The sequence below is a fragment of the Pan paniscus genome, chromosome 4 (assembly GCF_029289425.2).
Source record: "Pan paniscus chromosome 4, NHGRI_mPanPan1-v2.0_pri, whole genome shotgun sequence".
Lineage (NCBI taxonomy): Eukaryota > Metazoa > Chordata > Mammalia > Primates > Hominidae > Pan > Pan paniscus.
Window position 1 is genome coordinate 36161251 of NC_073253.2, and position 12910 is coordinate 36174160.

Sequence of the window (12910 nt, forward strand, 5' to 3'; positions counted from 1 at the left end):
TTCCTTCTCCTGCTGGTAGCTCGAGGTAGATAGGCAAGAACAGTGTTCACAGGTCATGCAAGCAGGGACTAGGGGAAAGGCTTCCCTCTTCCCTGAAACCTGTAACCTTGGTTTGGTTCCATTGAGTTCCTCTCCCTTAGTTTCGAAGAGGAGGCCCAATCCAGGGACTGGGGTCTCTTATCAAATCTTATCTTTGCCCCCAAAGGGGAAAGTTCTCCTTTTAGACATTTTCATAATATTACCTGGCAAACCAGTCTAGTCTCTCCTGGAAGTACAGGAGTCTCTAGTTAGCAACTGGGCCCTCTTTATTTTAGCTCTGAGAATTTCATAATTTTTTCTCAATGCAGAACTAACTGCACTATTCTGGTAACAATAGGGGTAGGACTAGCTCTCAATAAGGAGCTAGATGTCAATGTGTGTTGCAAAGGAATGATCTTGAATTGGTGGTATTCTTCAAATCCCACTATGTTAGTGCCTTATGTAAGACTCATTCTCATGAGAAAGCTAATGGTTTGGTGATTTTCCTCCATCAGAATTCAGCAGCTTCCTTATAGGAATAGAGAAAGTATGCAGCAGGATTGCTCCAAGGCTGAGGGGCTTTTGGGGAGTATGTGGCAGAGAAGAAAAGAATGAGGAAGTGAAGGTGCACTGGAAATTGGTTAAAGTGATGAACCATGGAATCCAGGTTGCAGGGCACTGAGTGGTTCTCCACCGTGGCTGCATGTTGGAATCAACTGGGGGGAGCCTTAAAAGCCCTGCTGATTGAGTCCTTCCCCCAGAGCATCTGACGTAATTGATTAAGCCAGCTTAGTCATCCTGAGTCACGAAAGCTCCCCAGGTGATTCTAATATTTAGCTAAGGTTGCAAACCAAAGCAGTACATCAGGAAAAGAAGTGAAGTTAGACTGGGGCTGATAGATTGAAAAAAGAATGAAAGGCGAAGGGATTGGGGATCCTGGATGTAGTAGGACTCATTGAGGCCTGGATTCAGGAGGGAGGCTGCCTCTGAGAGTGGGATTTCAGGGTGGAAGGTCATTATGAATTTCAGGTGTGGCTTAGCAGGGAGTGGGGGCAGTTGAGGTGAGCTGGGAGGGAGACAAAGTGGCTGCTAAGACAGCTTCAGACTGGGTCACCTTCGTGGGTGTTTGGAGTTCTCTGGGATTGATGGCTGGGGTTGATGGAATTCGTAAGGAGGTGTTCAAGCTTTTGCTGACTGTGGTGGAGAGACATGGAGGCAGAAGGTTGAAAGAACAAGGACAGGAAGAAGGTGGGCTATTGTTAAGAGAGGATCCTCAGAGGAGAAGAGGCTTTTGATGGGGTGGTGCAGGGGGTGGAGGAGGAATGGTTGGAAGTTGCAGTGGGAGCATGGAAGAGCTGCAGCCAACTCCTTTGCCTGTGGGGAGTTTTGGAGAAGGTAAGAAAATGAGCAGTCTGCCATAAAACAGAGCCATAACAGAAGTGAGGTTCTGGAAAATAGAGGTACTCTTTCATATTATTATTATTTTCTTTTATTATTATTTTGAGACAAGGTCTTGCTCAGTCACCCAAGCTGGAGTACAGTGGCTCAATCTTGGCTCACTGTGACTTCTGCCTCCCAGGCTTAAGCAGTCCTCCCACCTCAGCCTCCTGAGTAGCTGGGACTACAGGCACATACCACCACACCCAGCAATTTCAAATTTTTAAATTTTTTTTTGGTAAAGACAGTGTTTCACCATGTTTCCCAGGCTGGTCTTGAACTGCTGGACTCAAGTGATCCACCCATCTTGGCCTCCCAGAATGCTGGGATTACAGGCATGAGCTACTGTGCCTGGCTATTATTTTAAATTGAGTCATAATTGTACATATTTATGGGGTACAGTGTGATATTTTGATACATATATGCAATGCATAATGATCAAATCAGGTAATTAATATACCCATCACCTCAAACATTTATTATTTCTTTGTGTTGGGAATATTCAAAATCTGCCCTTTTAGCTATGTGAAAATATGTAATAAATTGTTTCTTCAATATTACTGAGGTTTGGTCTCCAGATGGTTGAGGATTTCTGTGTAAACATTTTTCAGAATAGAGTGAATAGATTATTTGGGATCCATGTCTTAGCCTATGGTGTTCAGGGGTCACAAACTGGCTGAATTCAGGCTCTGGTGTTTTAGCTCACACCAGAGTTTGGGGAAAAAATAAATTTGAGTATTTTTTATGCAGAGCCTGCTGTTTCCGGTTTATGCAGCTCCACCTATGGGTTGAAAACTGAGCTGTTTCATACATCTATGTTACTTACTTGCCTCCAAGACTTTTGTTTCCTTAATATTTTATTATGAAAAATTTCAAGATACAAAAGTTGAGAGAATGGTATAATGAATCACCGTATCCCATTACCCAGACCTGAAGACTTCTGATGTTGGGACTCTTGGGGAGATAAAAAACAGTAGTGCATTCTGGAATCTTCACAGAAAGGGCAAGATATTTTAAAAAGGAAAGAAAGAAAAAAGAGCAGTGCAGGCCGGGCACGATTGTTCACGCCTATAATCCCAGCACTTTGAGAGGCTGAGGTGGGTGGATCATCTGAGGTCAGAAGTTCAAGACCAGCCTGGTCAACATAGTGAAACCCCATCTCTACTAAAAATACAAAAAATTAGCTGGGCATGGTGGTGGGTGCCTGTAACCCCAACTATGTGGGAGGCTGAGGCAGGAGAATCACTTGAACCCGGGAGGCGGAGGTTGCAGTGAGCTGAGATCACGCCACTGCACTCCAGCCTGGGCAAGAAGAGCAAAACTCTGTCCAAAAAAAAAAAAGGCAGTGCAAACCATTTTTTTGCAGAAGCTTTTCCCCTAATGTGGAATGTGGAATGCCTTGCTCTCACACCCACCCTGACTTTCTAGTCACTTTTTTTTTTTCCTTTTTCTGAGATGGAGTTTTGCTTTGGTTGCCCAGGCTGGAGTGCAGTGGCATGATTTCGGCTCACTGCAACCTCTGCCTCCCAGGTTCAAGCGATTCTCTTGCCTCAGCCTCCCAAGCAGCTGGGATTACAGGTGCCTGCCACCACACCCAGCTAATTTTTGTATTTTTAGTAGAGATGGGGTTTCACCATGTTGGCCAGGCTGATCTCAAACTCCTGACCTCCAGTGATCCACCTGCCTCAGCCTCCCAAAGTCCTGGGATTACAGGCATGCGCCACTGAGCCTGGCCACTAGTCTTTCTTTATGTCTCTATAGGAGCATTATCTTTTTATTCATTTTTCCACATAATCATTCAATAAATATTGTTAAGTCCCTTGTGTGTGTCAAGCCCTCTCTTGTAGGCACTGGAGTTGGGACAATAAGTAAGAAAAACAAGGTTCCTGTCCTCTTAGGACTTATAGCACAGGGAGGAAGAGATAGAATGTATACAATAATTAAATAACCAAATAGATCATGTGAAGTGCTATGAAGAACAAAAGTACCCGGTGCAGTGGCTCATGGCTGTAATCCAGTCACTTTGGGAGGCCAGGGTGGGCAGATCACGTAAGGCCAGGAGTTTGAACCAGCCTGGCTAACATGGCAAAACCCCGTCTCTACTAAAAACACAAAAAAATTTTAGCTGAGCATGGTGGTGCGTGCCTGTAATTCCAGCCACTTGGGTGGCTGAGGCACGATAATCACTTGAATTCAGGAGCCAGAGGTTGCAGTGAGCCAAGATTGTGCCACTGCACTCCAGCCTGAGTGACAGAGCGAGACCCTGTCTCAAAAAGTGAACAACAACAATAACAACAAAACTAAAGCAAGGCTACTTGACAGAGTAACCAATCAAGGTTTAGGGGTTGAGGGGATCGGGGTGGATGGAGAACTTTAGGTATTCAAGAGGGCCTCCCTGAAAGGGTGACACTTGATCTGAGACATGAATAACAGGAAGGTACCACCACTTGAAGATCAGGAGGCAGAGGGAACAACCAGTGCCAAGGCTCTGAGGTAGGAATGAGCTTAGGGGGTCTGAAGAACAGAAAGAGGTGAGCAGAATGGAGGTGTTTCTCTGGGCTTCCTCAGGGCACCCCAGCCCTCCCTATGCTGGTGTAAGCAGCTTTTCTCTGTGCCTTCACAGCATTATTTGTGGCATTTATGGTCTTAGTCTGTTTGGGTTGCTATAATGGAATACCTGAGACTGGGTAATTTATAAATAAAAGAGGTTTATTTGGCTCGTGATTCTGGTGGCTGGGAAGTCCAAGATCAGGCAGCTCATCTGGTGAGAGTCTCCTGCTGCTTCAACTACTGGCAGAAAGCAGAAGCAGGATGTGCAAAGAGACACATAGGAGAAGCTGGGCTCACTTATAACAACTTGCTTTCTTGGGAACTAATCCATTCCCATGAAACCGAGAACTCACTCACTCCCACCAGAAGGCATTAATCTATTTATGACAGATCTGCCTCCATGACCATATACCATCACTAGACCCTACCTCCCACGACCGCTGCACTGGCAATTAAACTTCAACATGGGTTTTGGTGGGAGCAAACCACATCCAAATCATAGTGTCTATTAGAGCACTTAAGTCCTTTAGTGAGGGCTTGTCTCCCTCACTGATCCAGGAACTGACAGATGGCATCTTTGTACCTCTCAGCCCTTAAGTCCAGTGTCAGGCCCCATATAAGGTGCTCAAATATGTGAAGCATAAATATGTGCATGTAGGAATGAAGAGAATGGGAGTGTAGGTTCAAATTTGGAAGTAAGCCAACCACAAACATTTTCAGCTCCTAATATTCTGATGTCTGAGAAAAAATAATGAAATGTTTCTGTAATTTTCAAGTTTTCTTCTTTCTAGCAAGGGTCTCCCAAATATGTATTCATGTTTTTTCATTCATCAAATATTTATTGAGCTCTTACTATACCCAAGGCATTATTCTAGGCACTCAGGTATGGAAGTGAACAAAGTCAAGTTCCTGCCTTTGAGGAGCTTATATTCTAATGTTGTGGGGAAACAATGAATGAATGAGTGAATGAATAAAATATGACCAAAAATGCACAGCAAGTGGTAACAATCACTATGGAGAAGAATAAGCACCCCAATGAAGATAGAGGATATAGAAGAGGGGTGTGTTGCTATTTCACATAGGGCAGTCAAGGAAAATGAGCCATTTTTTGTCCTCTGGGAATCACTTGCTGAGAAAGACATAGAAGTGCAAGATTTTGCTGGAGGGGCAGTGGAAATACTAGTGAAAATTAAAGGTAGAAGGCACAGGAGTAGGCAGAGACACCCTTCAGACTGCAGTGCAGTCTGACACTTTTGAAAAGAGAGGAAGAGGAGATAGGACTGGGCAGAGGTAGAAGCTGAACTGCAATGCAGGTCAAAAAATGCCTAGGCCAATCTGGTGGTGAGTTCTGGAGAGAATATCTCCTGTCAGAGTTGCCGCTAGTCAGGCCAGAATGCCAGGGTTTTATGCCCTTGCTTTGCTCAGGCATCAGATGCAGGCTGGCCTGGGAAGGATGTGACTTTGAACAAAGGGTCTGCAGCTTTGACATTGAAGGGGATGGCAGCTGGGGGCTGGAGTCACATAACCCACAGATGGGCAGCCTGTCCTTCCTTGAAGGGACATCTGAGCGCATGACTCAAGATCTGTGACACAAGGCAACTGCAAAGTTTTGAAATGATGACTGACATGATATGACTTAGTTCTTAAAAGAATCATTCAGGACACTCTATGGAGAATAGATCTGAGGGAGACTAGGGAGGAATTAGGGGGACTTGTAGAGAAATTTATTGTGCAATATTCTAGGTGAGAGATGATGGCAGCTTAGTCCATTACTCCCTAGGAAATAAGGAGGAGGAAGTGGAACGCAGTCAAATTTGGATGCATTTTGTAGGTAGATCTGACAGGCTTTGCTGATGTATTGAATGTGAGTATAAGAGGAAGAGAAAAGTCTAGGATGACTTCAAGATTTTGGCTTGAGCAACTAGAAGAGTAGAACTTCCATTTTCAAATATGAAAGATCCTGTGGGAGAGACAAGTTTAAGTGGGCAAGGGAAGATCAGGACCTTGTTTTCAGAGTCCAGCTGGGCTGCTCCTTGGGTGTGGAGAGCTCTGGGAAAATATTTTTATGGAGCACCTATCTATATATATATATATATATATAATTAGATTTTAAAATATATTTTTAAATGTATTTGATTTAAAAACATATCTAAACATTTATGGGCCTGTGTGAGGTATAGTGAGTGACATGTTCATGAGGATTTAGAATAATGTGTTGAGAAGAGGTAACTGCTTGTTGTCCAATTAGTGCACATAAAGATTCTTCATAGTATCCAGACACCATCTGTCCCTATTGAGGAACAGGGACAATCTCTTGTTCTTTATTGTCACATGTGATACGTTCATATCTCCCATTGTGAGAAAAACATAGCAATGCCATTATTACTGACAATGCCATGCTTCTTTGGAAACTGTGTTGAGACAATATGGATCTTGTTTCTGTAGCTCCCCAACACCATTTGTTTAATACTGGTTATATCATTACTCCTGATGCTACATTAAGCATCAATGGATGCTTCTGAAAACTGGCATCCATTAAATGACTCTCTGTGAGGTGGTTACTGTGCTTTGTTGATGATGACCACAACTGCAAGTCTTACCAAGAATATATGGGAACAGGCCGGGCACAGTGGCTCATGCCTGTAATCCCAGCACTTTGGGAGACAGAGGTGAGCTGATCACTTGAGCCCAGAGTTTGAGAACAGTTTGGGCAACATGGTGAATCCCCATCACTACAAAAATACAAAAATCAGCCCAGCTTGGTTGTGTGCACTTGTAGTCCCAGCTACTTGGGAAGCTGAGGTGGGAGGATTGCTTGAACTCATACTACTGCACTCCAGCCTGGGTGACAGAAGGACTGTCTCAAACTAACATCTATCTATCTATCTATTTATATATATATTCACATATATATTCCCATATATATTCACATATATGTATTCCCATATATATTCACATATATGTATTCCCATATGTATTCACATATATGTATTCACATATGTATTCACATATATGTATTCACATATATGTATTCACATATGTATTCACATATATGTATTCACATATGTATTCACATATATGTATTCACATATGTATTCACATATATGTATTCACATATATGTATTCACATATGTATTCACATATATGTATTCACATATGTATTCACATATATGTATTCACGTATGTATTCACATATATGTATTCACGTATGTATTCACGTGTGTATTCACATATATGTATTCACGTGTGTATTCACACATATGTATTCACATATATGTATTCACATATATGTATTCACATATGTATTCACACATATGTATTCACACATATGTATTCACACATACATTCACATATATGTATTCACACATTCACATATATGTATTCACACATTCATATACATTCACATATACATTCATATACATTCACATATACATTCATATACATTCACATATACATTCACATATACATTCACATACATTCACATATATTCACATACATTCACACATATTCACACATTCACACATATATTCACACACATATAATCACACATATATTCACACATATTCACATATATATTCACACATATATTCACATATATATTCACACATATATATTCACACATATATTCACGCATATATATTCACACATATATTCACGCATATATATTCACACATATATATTCACGCATATATATTCACACATATATTCACGCATATATATTCACACATACATATTCACGCATATTCACATACATATTCACGCATATATATTCACATACATATTCACGCATATATATTCACACATATATTCACGCATATATATTCACACATATATATTCACGCATATATATTCACACATATATATTCACACATATATATTCACATACATATTCACGCATATATATTCACACATATATTCACACATATATTCACACATATATATTCACACATATATTCACACATATATATTCACACATATATTCACACATATATTCACACATATATTCACATATATATTTTCACATATATATTCATATATATTCACATATATATTCACATATATATTCACATATATTCACATATATATTCATATATTCACATATATATTCACATATATATTCACATATATATTCATATATATTCACAGATATATATTCATATATATATTCACATATATATTCATGTATATATTCACATATATATTCATGTATATATTCACATATATGTATTCATGTATATATTCACATATATGTATTCATGTATATATTCACATATATGTATTCATGTATATACTCACATATATGTATTCATGTATATACTCACATATATGTATTCATGTATATACTCACATATATGTATTCATGTGTATATTCACATATATATTCATGTGTATATATTCACATATATATTCATGTGTATATATTCACATATATACATGTGTATATATTCACATATATATACATGTGTATATATTCACATGTATATTCATGTGTATATATTCACATGTATATTCATGTACATATTCACATGTATATTCATGTATATTCACATGTATATTCATGTATATTCATATGTATATTCATATGTATATTCATATGTATATTCTATATATATTCCTATGTATATTCATATATATTCATATATATTCGTATATATTCATATGTATATTCATATATATTCATATATATTCACATATATATTCATATAGATATTCATATATATTCATATATTCATATAGATATTCATATATATTCATATAGATATTCATATAGATATTCATATATTCATATATATTCATATATATTCATATGTATATTCATATATATTCATATATATATTCATATATATTCATATATATTCATATATAGTCATATATATTCATATATATATTCATATATATTCATATATATATTCATATATATTCATATATATTCGTATATATTTGTATATATTCATATATATTCATATATATTCATATATATTCATATATATTCATATATATATACATGAATTGTCAATAATTCATTTTATGTTAGATTCCTATTTACCCTTGAGTGCTGCAGAGCATAGGTATTGCTGCAGTCACAACCCTCACAGGTGAGAGCCAATGAAGGCCTACGTTCACTGCTCAAGGCAAGGGCCAAAGGTCCTGAACTTGTCCTGTGTCTGATGTGAGTCAGCCAAAATCAGAGCGTCAGTGCCATACTGGGTAGCCCAATCTCAGCAGATCTTGGGATAAAATACAGTTCCTGCCAGCAGAATCCATCCTATCACCGGGGCTCCCTCCTGGCACCAGGGCCAACATAAAGCCTTAGGCTTCTTAGGGCACTTGGTCACTCCAGGAGTGGGGTGGGTGTGAGGGACATGGTACGGGGATGTACAGGGTCACTGAACACTCAGAAGGAGACAAATGAGGACTGGGTCCCATGCTGACTGGTCCAGGCTTGGGGTTCCCTTCCTAGATGGTACAGCTGGCCCTGGCTGCTCTCAGCCACTGGAGGAGGATGTAAACAATTTTGAGGAAGGTGCCTCTGACAACCAGGATCCATGTGGGACCTGCTCCAGACCTGGGGCATCTGCCTGAATGGCCATGGGAAGTGGCTTGGGGCCTGAGGTACAGGGTCCGGGCCACGGACCGCTGGCTTGGGTCTACAGGCCAGGCTGATATCACATGCCTGAATGCTGGGGAGTAGTCCAGGCTGGAGAGAGAAATCTGGGAGTCATCAAGCTGCTGAGAATGGCTTGATGGAAGGGAAAAAATCCCGAGGTGTCTAGCTCCCAAATTCCACTCTCCTATTCTCAAAATGTGAGAAGCCAGCTCTCTCCCTTCCTGGGTAGATGAAGGACTCTAAACCAAAAATTACTCACTTGATGATTTTTAGAATATTTAGCTTATGCAAATCTACAAAGAATTCTGAACCTTGAAAATAGAAACAGTTCATAATATGAAAAACCACAGACCCAAGTCTCCTTAGAAAACAGTACCTGTGGGGAGGAATGACATTTTCATTTTTCAGCACCAGGCTGAGTCTAGGGTAGCAACATTTTCCCTGCCCTCTGAACAGTGTTACTTGTTTTAGTCGGCTGTCTGTTTAGCCAGGGGAATCATTAATTAACAATTCAGTCCGCTGGAAACATACCACCAAGTGGCATTCAGTAAATATTTATTGACAATGATGAGGCTATTATTTATTTATATCATCAAATCGCAAACAACTGTGGAGTTTTCCAGCAAGGCATTAGAAACTTGTTATCCTACAGTTGAGAAAATTGAAGGCCAGAGAAGTGGGGTGATTTACCCAATGTTCTACAGGGAGGTGGGGCAAAGCTAGGACTTGCACCCCAAAGTCTTGATTCTAAATGTCTTCCTTGCTTTTTCTGCTATGTGCCACTAGTGTTTTTGAGCCATAGGTGAATTCCACTAAGCTACCTCAGGTGTTTAGGACGTTAACTTTTGCAAAGAACAGTAAAATCTCATTAAGTCAGAATAATTGGAAGAATGACCAGGCTGACTTGAGAAAAAGTCTGAACTATTTAAAAAGATATTCAGCTTTTTCCTTTCAAGGTCATGTAGTAAATTGGAACAAATAACCACAGAATGGGGCCAAGCAGAGGTCTTACTGAACCTGCCCAAAAGAACAAACTGGAATAATTTCTGAAGGGTACATTAACAGTTTGCATGCAAGTGATGACTGCTAAAGATAGTTCAGGCATTTAGAGAAATATCTTTTTATTAAAAATAAGTGAAATGTTTCCCTTAATACATTTCATGTAAGTATTTACATAGGAAACTTTCATAAATTTATTTATTTTTATTTTTATTTATTTATTTTTTTGAGATGGAGTTTCACTCTTGTTGCCCAAGCTAGAGTGCAGTGGTGCGATCTCGGCTCACTGCAACCTCCGCCTACCAAGTTCAAGTGATTCTCCTGCCTCAGCCTCCCAAGTAGCTGGGATTACAGGCGCCTGCCACTACGCCCAGCTAAGTTTTGCGTTTTTAGTAGAGACGAGGTTTCACCATGTTGGCAGGCTAGTCTTGAACTCCTGACCTCAAGTGATCTGCCTGCCTTGGCCTCCCAAACTGCTGGGATTATAGGTGTGAGCCACCGTGCCCGGCCTGGAAACTTTAATAAATTTAAATGTAAACATCTAACCATCTAACCACAAGTTAAAATGATCATGCGTTTGATTTCATGGCATATAAATTAACCTGTTTTTACTGTTTTGCTGTACATGACTTGTTTGGTATTATTCCTGTAACTCACAGCAGCATAAATGATGACATCTGTCTCTCTCATTTTCCATCATCTTAATTTTTCATCTATCCAATGCCAACAGAATGCCTCCAGCTGCTTGAAAACCGGAAGCATTTTCTGGCCATTCCTTTTTCTCACCACACTCCCACCAATTTTACCAAAGGATCCTACCCTTCCTGTTACCATTTTTGAGAATTCTTTGCATTTGCCTGCCTTTCATCATTTCCTGTTCAAACACTAAATATTCCTTCCTGAAGATGTTTAGAAATACTATACCTTGCTATCTCTAATTCTGTCGTTTAACATCCCACCAGGCATACTATTTCTGAAGCCGTTCATAAGTCCTATTTTTCTCTCTTGAAATTGACTTCTTCCTCCTTTGTTATCTAAGAGCCAGGGTCCTTGACCTGGCAGGTAACACGTGGGAGGTTCCAGACTGACTGAGTGGATGTTATTGACTATCAAGGAGGCTATTTGGGAGAACAGTCTGTAAAGCCCTCAAGCCCTTCAGTGTGCTGAAGGCTGGAAAAAAAAAAAACAAAAAAAAAAAACAAAAACGTTTCTGGGGAAAATGGAGATCTAGTTGGAGATGCATAAAGCCTGCCTGCCTGCTCTCCTGCAGTCCCTCCCCGCCCTCCTTCCTCCCTCCCTCCCTCTCTCCTTTCTTTCCTTCCCTCCCGTTCTCCCTCCCTTTTTCCCTCCCTTTCTCCCTTCCTTCCTCTTTTTTTAATTCCTGACTCAAACTTGTTAAAGGCTTTTCTTGATGGGTGCGTTGTCCTGGATGTGATTCAAAGATCCACATGTCTTAAGAAAAAACTGACCAAAACTGTTACAGCTTAGCCTGATGAAATAACTTAAGTTCAAACAAAATAAGGCTACTCATGCATTTCCTGCTGGCGACCTGCTGCCCCCATCTGGAGAAGTTGGGAACGGATGTTCTTGATTCATTCCTGCGCAGTTCTTGTTTCCTTTAGGGGTCTGCGTTGGCTTGGCTGTCTTATCCAAAGGTGGTTTGCTACAGTGTGTAGAAGTGTCAGAGTACAAACTGCAAACAGTTTATTTAGTGAGTTTATGTTTACTCTGAGTAACGCCAAAGACCTTTATTTTATTCCTGGCTGGAGGATGACTCCTTAGTTTTGTGGACCATCTGTTCTGGTACTGCCCCCCAGCTTCCCCAACCCTTCCTACAAAAGGCTAAGCTAAAGCCGTCTTTCTTGACAGCCTTGGACTAGTGAGAAGTGCTTCCTGACTTTGCATCCTGCCTTGGTAATCTTATCCTTAAAAGGATAGTTTGGACTTTTGATCTCTAAGGTCCCTCTGGTTCTGAGTCCATAAAAAATATTTACCAGTGAGAAATGTCTATTTAACATAAATCAACTCTTAGGTATTAAATGAGCTTTCTCTCTTAATGAACAAGATTTCTGGAAATAAAATGCACATGTTTGGAGGAGGGACTGAAATTTTAAAAACAATTTCAAAATATGAACTATACCACTAGGAGGCAGTGTTGACATATAATTTAATTCAAGAATGTCTTCACCATAGCTCCTTTTCAGAAAAATATTTTTAAAAAATCGATGGATATAAAAATGATTAAAGGTTATAATATTTTGGTGGCAATAAAATTCTGAAAAGAATATTAAAGGAACA

General features: G+C 39.8%; 1 long non-coding RNA gene across 6 annotated transcripts in view; it reads left to right on the top strand.

Moving 5' to 3' along the window:
- The window catches only part of LOC134730370 (uncharacterized), a 141793-nt gene that overhangs the window by 90878 nt on the left and 38005 nt on the right, over nucleotides 1-12910 (top strand). The window lies entirely within an intron of this gene.